Below are 8,763 nucleotides of genomic sequence, written 5' to 3'. Positions count from 1 at the left end.
TTATTTCTATAGTTGATTCTTATTTCTTCTATCATAATTAATATTTAAAATAAATTTACATATATTTTTTATAACTATGCAAAGTGCGGTTAAATTTCCTAGTGATAGATAAATATGAAAAAATGTCCTAACAGTTTCTTGAATTTTGAATTACTCACTTAATATAAACTAGAAAGAGTACTATACATAAAATATAATAAATTGATTATAAATAAATCTCTCTCCAAATTTTATTTGTTTGTGAATGTAAAGTAGTCAATAACTTCATTAAATGAAAGATAAATATGAAAAAATGTCCTAACAATTTCTTGAATTTTGAATAGTTCACTTAATATGAACTAGAAAGAGTACCACTACAAGAAAAATGTGAATTACATGAGGATTTTCCTGGGGATTAGCATGAAAATCCGTGGGAAACTTATTTTCCTGCAAATTTTCATACTAATCCATAAGAAAATTTCCATGTAATTCACACTTTTCTTGTAGTGTACTATACATAAAATATATAAATTGATTATAAATAAATCTCTCTCCAAATTCTATTTGTTCATGAATGTAAAAGATTTGGTACGTATGAAATTTATAAAAGAGAGATTTTTTAGATCTATTATCTTAAATAAGGGATGACATTTGTGGATATTATTCCTTTTTATTTAATATAAAGAATAAATAACTTTTTATGATTCTTCGTAATTAATTTATGTGAACATTCCTAAGTTGTAAGCATATGTGAAATAGGAGAGTTAAATAGTTACTTCCTCATAAATAATTCACATTTATTCAAGTGACATTTTCTTAACTTCGTAAGAAAATATAAGAACTATTCAGAAGATTCAAAGTTACTTTGCATTATTACAAATTTGTTTTTAAAGCAAGAGTAATATTTCATTTCATTAGTTTTACATTAGCTTCTTATGTTCTTCTGATGGAAGAAAATGTAAATGATATGCCTATTTACGACGTATTATTTGTGGGCTAAATATACAAAAGAGAAACAAAAAGTTTTTCTTTCATTTACTCACTTTCACCAATTCCCTTATTGTCTCAAATAATCATTCTTTGTATTGTAAATTTTTGGGCAATTATTTTTGTGCAACTCCAAACTTTGAATCACGAGTGCATGTGTTTTGAAGAGTTATGAAACATTGGGAAGTGACCGGCCTTAGTGTTAGTTTTTATTTATTGATTGTTCAAGTTTAACGTTTTACTGTGATTTTTGTGCTCTCATGTGTTCTTTTTTTAATGCAAAGAACAAGAAAGAGGCAACCTCTGTAACGATTGATGAGTCTGGGATTTTGACTCATTGTAGGGATTGTTATTCATAGGATTAGTGTCCTCGATGCTTATTTTGTGCTTTAAACTGATGTTTAAATGCTAATTTGCATATATAAAGGCAAAAGAGCAAGGCAAGGACATTACCGGACAAAAAAGACCGGAAAAGATGAAAAAGGTTGAAGATAATGAAAGTTGGCAATCACCAACCGAGTGGCACTGCAGCTCGCCAAATGTTCCAAACTGCCAGCCTTGGGGAAAAGCCAACTTGGCGATGAAATTGGACCTTCGGCAAACCACCGAATGGATTGGCGACAAAAAAATGGATTGTCTAAAGTTACAGGGTCTGAAGGATGAAGAGTTAAGGCAAAGCAACGATGGAGAAGAGCAATTGGTGCATCGCCGACTTGGTCGACAATGCTCGACTAACTCCGCCGAGTGACCACGAAGGCCAAAATCTGAGAACGTATAAATTGATTATTAAAAGGAGAAAAGAGGATTATCAAAGAAAAAAATTGATTCTATCATTGTTAGACTCTGAGCTTTAGATTGTAATTTATTAGTTTTTGGAGTTTTTGAGTAGAGGTTTCAAGTGGGTTTTGAATTTTAGTTGATTTGAAGCACTATAAAGACTTGGAAATCATTACCCAATTCATGGATAACATAATTGATAATAGTTTCTTACTTTTTATAATGTGTGGCTAAAACCCCCATTGTTGGGGGTGTGATCATGTGATTAATTGTTCTAATTAGCTTATGGGTATTGTTGTTTACTGATTTAAATGTTGATTTGAAGTGGGTTTGATTGATAGATGTGTATTAACCCATGAATTGTAGTTGCAAATGCAATTCTAACTTAGTGTTCTGGGTTTGCTTGAGAAAGAGGTTTTAGAATTAAGGCAATTGATTGATGATTGTAGTGATCGGGTATTCGTTGATTCAGCTTGAGAGAGTGAATCTAAACTCGATCCTACCAATCTAGCTCGAGAGAGTAGATTAATTGAGGTATTGGGATGTTTATATAGTTTTGCTTGTCGAGGTTCGAGAGAACTAGCTTGAATCGTAATAGTTGTTCGAGAGAAAGCTATTGCATCTATAGTCTAGCCTAGCCACTAAGATTCAACAATTGTTAGTAAACTATAATTACCCATATAGCGAAATTAGCCTTTAATCGATCGCATCCCCGAGAATCTCTCTCTACTTATCTACTCCCCTATTTTCGTAGTTATTGTAGCTGTTACTCGACAAACCTAATCTCCCATCTGACACTTGTTGTCAAACCCCTTTAATTTAATTTGATTTGTTTCGATAATTTCTATTCCTACAATCGATTAGAACACGTTTATAACTTCGTAACTGAATTCTCTACTGTATCACTCCATGTGGGATCGACCCTAACTCTTTGTTGGGTTTATACTAGATTGCGATCACCTACACCTAGAATTGGATGAGGTCTAGTTGAGCGTTTATCAACGACCGATCCCGCCGTTATTTAAAGGGCATTTCATGCGGAATTTTGAATTTTTTGAATTATGTTTTCAAATTAAATTGAGGTGACACGACGAAAATTTTGAAATTTGAATCTGATTTGGGATGATGTCAACCTACTATAGTGGGAATTTTACCGCTATAGCGGGGTTGATTGGATTAGACCCTAGAAAACATGATTTCTTTTGATTTTCCTCCTACGTTTCATTCGTAAAATAGACGATGGTTACTCCAAAAACCTCCTTAAGCTGCTCCAAGCTTCAAATCAATGGATGAGAGGAATTTAAGAGCAAGGAAATGTTAAACCCCATGGTATTTCGGTCTATGTCCGTCAGGATTTACCCCCATAGAGACAGAAATTTGTGTTCAAAGTTCTTCAACAGTTGTGGGTCCATGTAATCTAGGCTTAACTATGTAATTAGACATATATTCAATTGCATAATACCTTGTAAATTATCGGGAGATTGCATGTATAGTCTTTTGGAAACGGAGTTTGGAGAGGATGACTGTGTGTTTGTGGTTGATTAGGAGAAGATTGCTACTGGGTGTTATCCGGGTGTGTTAATTTATAGGTAATCAGATTGTAAGTGGAAAAGCTATCTGGGAAGCATCATTTGGAGTAGGATATGATTGCTTTCTTTTCCATTTGTATTATATGTGTTTGCTAACTGCTTCATTAGTATTACCTTTATAATGTATGGTTAGGAAAATGGAAAGAGTATAAACTAAAATGTTAGCTTGTTATCAATCTCATGCAGTGAATGTGTTTACTTGGATTTACAAGTGTGATTGTATTTGTTGCGATTGTGATAGTGATATGTGATTGTAGGTTGACTCAAGTACTACTTCAGGTACATACTAACAATTGACTCGGGTAGCACTCCTAATATGTGATATCTCTTGATTGTCTCGAGTACCACTAATACTAGATATCTATATAGTTGATTCACATACTATGTCAGTACAAATTACTAATTGTTGACTCGGATACGACGCCTAGTACATGTGATTATTTGTGTGTTGATTTCATGAGTGAATCAAGTTTACTTTTTCATAATGTGATATTTACATGTTGGTCCATAAATGCATGAAATTTGTATTTAAGTGCTGCAGAAGTTCTTGTAAAGATAGGAAGTACATGTTAAATTCAATATGTGATGTTTGGGGATCCTTGGGTGGTCCGGGCAACTTGAAAAGTGTGTTGAAATTTTTTGCGATTTGTTTTGATGCTTGGGCATGTTCTATGTGATTATTGCATCAAATTGTTATAGTAAAAGCCTTGCAGGTTCATTAAATTTGCCAAGGGTCAGGGGTTGACATGGAAACTTCAGGGAGAGTAGTGGACTGATTAACAGAGTTAGTGGTGGACTTGGATTCATGAATGGAAATAGTAGAGGAATTCTAGTGTTGGTAGAATGGGGGGTTTGAAAATTATTTATGTGATTGAGGGGTTAGATTATCGTCATGACCCATAGTATACCCTAGACATGCCATGGCCTATAGGATCCTGAGAGGCCCTACACAAGACACTTGACATACATTCAACACAATAGAATATACAATAAGAGAGTTTAAGTAAGACATCTCATATCATAAAGAACAATTTGAACATGAATGCGAAATCATAACTATGTCTTGACAAGTCATTTTAAATAACATAAAAATGGTTGGGATGTAACTCATATACCACGTACAAAGTGTGAAAACTAAAGACATAGAAAAATGTAGTATAGGCAACATAGCCCTCGAAACATGAGGACTCACCAATCTTCACGTCAAAGCTATCTACTAGCCACGAGCGGGAGGAGAAAGAGCGTTAGGTCTTACATTATGAGACAATGTAGGTACAAATATACATTAGTACACAAAATGTTCTAAGTATATATGAGGAAAATATGCATAAACATAGACATGGTATCATAATAAGCTTAAAACATGTAATGCATGACCAATTAGAACATTTAAAAGCTTAGAAAAAGAATGATCCCGAGAGAAAATGATACAAGGCCAATGCATTAGTACAAGGACATAACGTAAAGCTTTAAGGGAAATCATAATTCTTTTGTGGGATATTAGCTTTACCGACAATAGACCATGTGAGCCATAAAATAGAATCCAGTGTAACTCCCACACCGAAAAGGGAGAGTTTACTTATCAAGGTAGAATTATGTATCATATCATTAATGATATGTGGATCCACTAGCTAGGTCATTTAAGCCAAATCCTACGGGGACACATAGTTTGGAACTAGAGATTACTACTAGAGACTACCTTATTTGAGCCAATCTCAAAGTTCTCTCGGTGCTAAGTAAAATCCCAACGGAATAGATAAAGTCAATTATCAAGACATAACATTAGAAAAGGCAATAATTAAAATACCAATCCAAATCATAAGTTTGTACAAGAGTAGCTCCTTTCAAAACCATAATTTCATAACTTTATTCATACAGACACTTACCTTCCTAAGCATGAAAATCATGATTTTCTTTCAATCTATGATAAAAACTTTCACAAATCATTAATACTTAACTTAAAAGCATCCTTAAATCATAACTTCATCATTTCGTAAAATATGCATAAAACCCCTTATCAATTCATGATCATAGTTCATAGTTCATAGGTAAAAACTAAAGCATAAAGCATGGTTCCGTATGAAATCAATTATAAATTATGTAATTAGGTTAATAATGCATAATAAGATAGAATAACATCAATTGAATCATAATAAAAAAGATCCACAGAGATTGTCATAAACCTTAATTGAATTGGGTAAAATTAAATTTGAGATTGGAGTTCTTTTGGGACCTAATGGATGAAAGGGATCCATTGTGAATTTCAACATACCATGATAATTAAAGCTTAAGAAAAGAGATTGAGATTGTGACCTTGAAGCTTGAAATCCTAGCTTTCACCTTGGAGTTTGAGAGAGAATTAAAGGGAATGAACTTAGAGGGAATTTGGGGATTTGAGTGAATATGAGGGAATGAATTCAATTTGAAGGGTTAATTCAGTAATAGGGGTAGTTATAAGGTCAAAACAATGTAGTTTAGGGGTTAGGTAGGTAGGAAAAAATCAAAACATCCTCATTTAAAACTGTTGGAACTGGTCTACGGTTTGGGACCTACCAAACTGGTCAACCATAGAACCAAGTACTGGAACCCAATATTTAACTCACTTTCCACGAAACCCTTTATATGGACCATTGAAAAATCTACAATCTATAGACCCCATTTGTAGTCCTCAACTTTTAGCCCAAAATTTTACCAAGTCTGGATCAATCCTATGGGCACTTTCTACGGCACGTAGACTAGGACTTGAATTTTCCCAAAACTCAACTTAGTTCATATGAATGTCATCTACGACCCATAGAGTCCTCTATAAACTGAAAATGAATCTCGTAGGGCTAGACTAGTAGCCAAAAATGAAGTCATTTCTCGACTTTCCAATTTCTAATGTGTTACAGTTATGATCTGATATAGGGGTAGGAACGACTTAGATGATGGAGTTGGCAGCAGAAGGAAGTGAGGTGACTTGAGATAGATTATATGAGTTCCAAGGTAGTATTACTTTGTATTAAGGGTGATGATTGAAGGATCGGGGTTATAATTATGTCTCCAAGTTTTATATTTCTTTGATTATTTGCATGATATTATGTGATGGATTCGGGTCTGCCAATGATGCCTACCAATACGTATTGTTTGTACTGATACTACTTTTTTTATGTTACTTGATATAGTCTAGTTTTAGGATTAGTGATGTTTCTTAGGTGAAGACGAAGATGACCTCCGACAACTTCTACCCCTCTTCCCTTATGGTGGGAGTTCTATCTTATTATTTTAAAATTATGTATTATCTTAGAAGCTCTTGTACCTATTTAGCCTAGTTCCTCGGGAGGATTCAGTGTATTTCACAAAAGTACTTATTTTAATCAAGTTTGAGAGTATTTCTGTATTTTAATAGGGAGATTAGCTTGTAAATGTCCACTTCTGCATTTCATGTTCTAGTTTGGCTATTAAAGTTCTCCTATCTAGGTGTTAGAATAAGTGTCTGCATGATCTAGTGGATTGGGTCGTGACAACCTCCTTTCTTTTGATCCAGAAATCAAAACATGCTCTACAAGGGTTAAGGAGAGAGGTTGTAGTAGGAGATGCGGCAACAATTGATGTTGTGGAAAAACTACAACCGGTCGAAATGACAGTTGATCAGTACGAGCAATAATTGAAGCTGCAAGTCCTAATCTTGCTCTTGTTTGCGCAAACTATCACCAAGCCTAACATTGAGGGCCACTTCGAGCTGAAGTAGTATATGGTACAACTCATTCAATCTCATGGGCAGTTTGTGGGTCTATCACAGGAGAATGTTGCATTCGAAACTTTATGGAGATTACTAACACAAATAACTCTCCAAATGTCTCCTAAGAGTATGCTAGGATAACCTTGTTTCCCCTCTCACTAATGGGGGGAAGCAAAGGAATGGTTACAAAAGGAGCCAACAAATTCAAATAAGACACGTGATGACTTAGCTCGAAATTTCTTGAACAAATTCCTCCCCTTTAGGAAGACGGAATATCTAAGAAGCCAAATATTCAACTTTCAATATGGTAAGGCGAGATTCTTCGTTAGACTTAGGAGCATTTGAAAAAACAGCTCAGAGAATGTCCTTATATCGTTATCAAATATATGTAGTTCTAGGGCATACATTTGTGTATGGATTAGATGAAGCCTCAAAAATGACTTTTGATAATGCATGTGGGGTAATTTTATAGAGAGGTCTTACGGTGAAATTCAGACCTTACTCAACATTTTCACTATAAATGATCAGAATTGGCGGGGAGAAGGAGAGCCTAACAGAGGTAAACCAAAAGTAGGAGGGGGTACTACAATATATGAACTCAGAGCTCTTAGGGTAAAATTATCAAGGATTTCTAAATCTAAAGATGGATGAATGACAATCATCTTGAAAGAAAATTAGTTTTTTATAGTAGTAAAAAGTAACCAAGCACGCCTTGAATGCTACGTGCTTAAGGTAGAATCACTAACTCTTGTAAAAATATTATGCATAAAAATGTAGATAAATTCTTTTGGAGACACGTAATAATCTACGATTGACTCTAAATAAATTAGAATGAGCTTAATTTCATTGAATTCAATTGTATTGTTAGGTAGAGAATTTTTAAGGAGCCAGTTTCATCGTTTATGTGTCATTCATTGAGTGGTGAGTTATTTTGCATATTCCATGCGTATTTTGATATCTAGAACTTGTCCAGTGTGTGTGCAGAGTGAAATAATGTGTTGATTTATAGGATATCCTTTCATTTTTCATAGTTAGTCTCTTTGAGCCTTTTAGTATGTTTCTTTGATTAACCGCTTAATAAGCTTTTCTCCTTTATTGATTTACCTTGCATTAAATTGATCTCCAAGTTCCTAGTGCACTTTATAGTTGAAAATTTTACGAGTAAAGGAAGTTAAAGAAAGAAATGTGAAAAGAATGAGAACTGGTATGGATGAATAAAAAAGTGAAAATTATAATAATATACTACTTAAGACTTTAATTAACCAAATATTAATATACTTCTATTTAATTACAAACATAGTTTTTCAATTATAAACATAACAAAATGATTAATTTTTGAATTTAAGTGAATTAATTGTTTTTCGATTTTCCTCTCTCCTACTTTTTGTATTACGTGCCTTTTTGTGTGGAGTATAATTAGGGTATTAAATTTTATCAATTATCTCTCCAATTACAGATTAATTTATACACATTATCTTGATTTTATTCTCTCCTCTTTTTACGTTTATTGGCCTTTCATATCATATTTATTTTCTTCCTTTTTTTATACAACTTTTTATGTTACCAATAAAGTTGGTATAGTTACTCCCTATGTGATTATAGTTCCTTGTAAATTTAAACCTTCTCTCTTCATCCGTCAAACTTCTTAACCCTTCCATCTTCCTCCGTCCATATCCTTTCTTGAAACATTAACCATAATTTAGTTCATCA

The sequence above is a fragment of the Solanum tuberosum genome, unplaced genomic scaffold, assembly GCF_000226075.1.
Source record: "Solanum tuberosum cultivar DM 1-3 516 R44 unplaced genomic scaffold, SolTub_3.0 scf00220, whole genome shotgun sequence".
Classification (NCBI taxonomy): Eukaryota; Viridiplantae; Streptophyta; class Magnoliopsida; order Solanales; family Solanaceae; genus Solanum; species Solanum tuberosum.
This window is presented reverse-complemented; position numbering follows the sequence as displayed.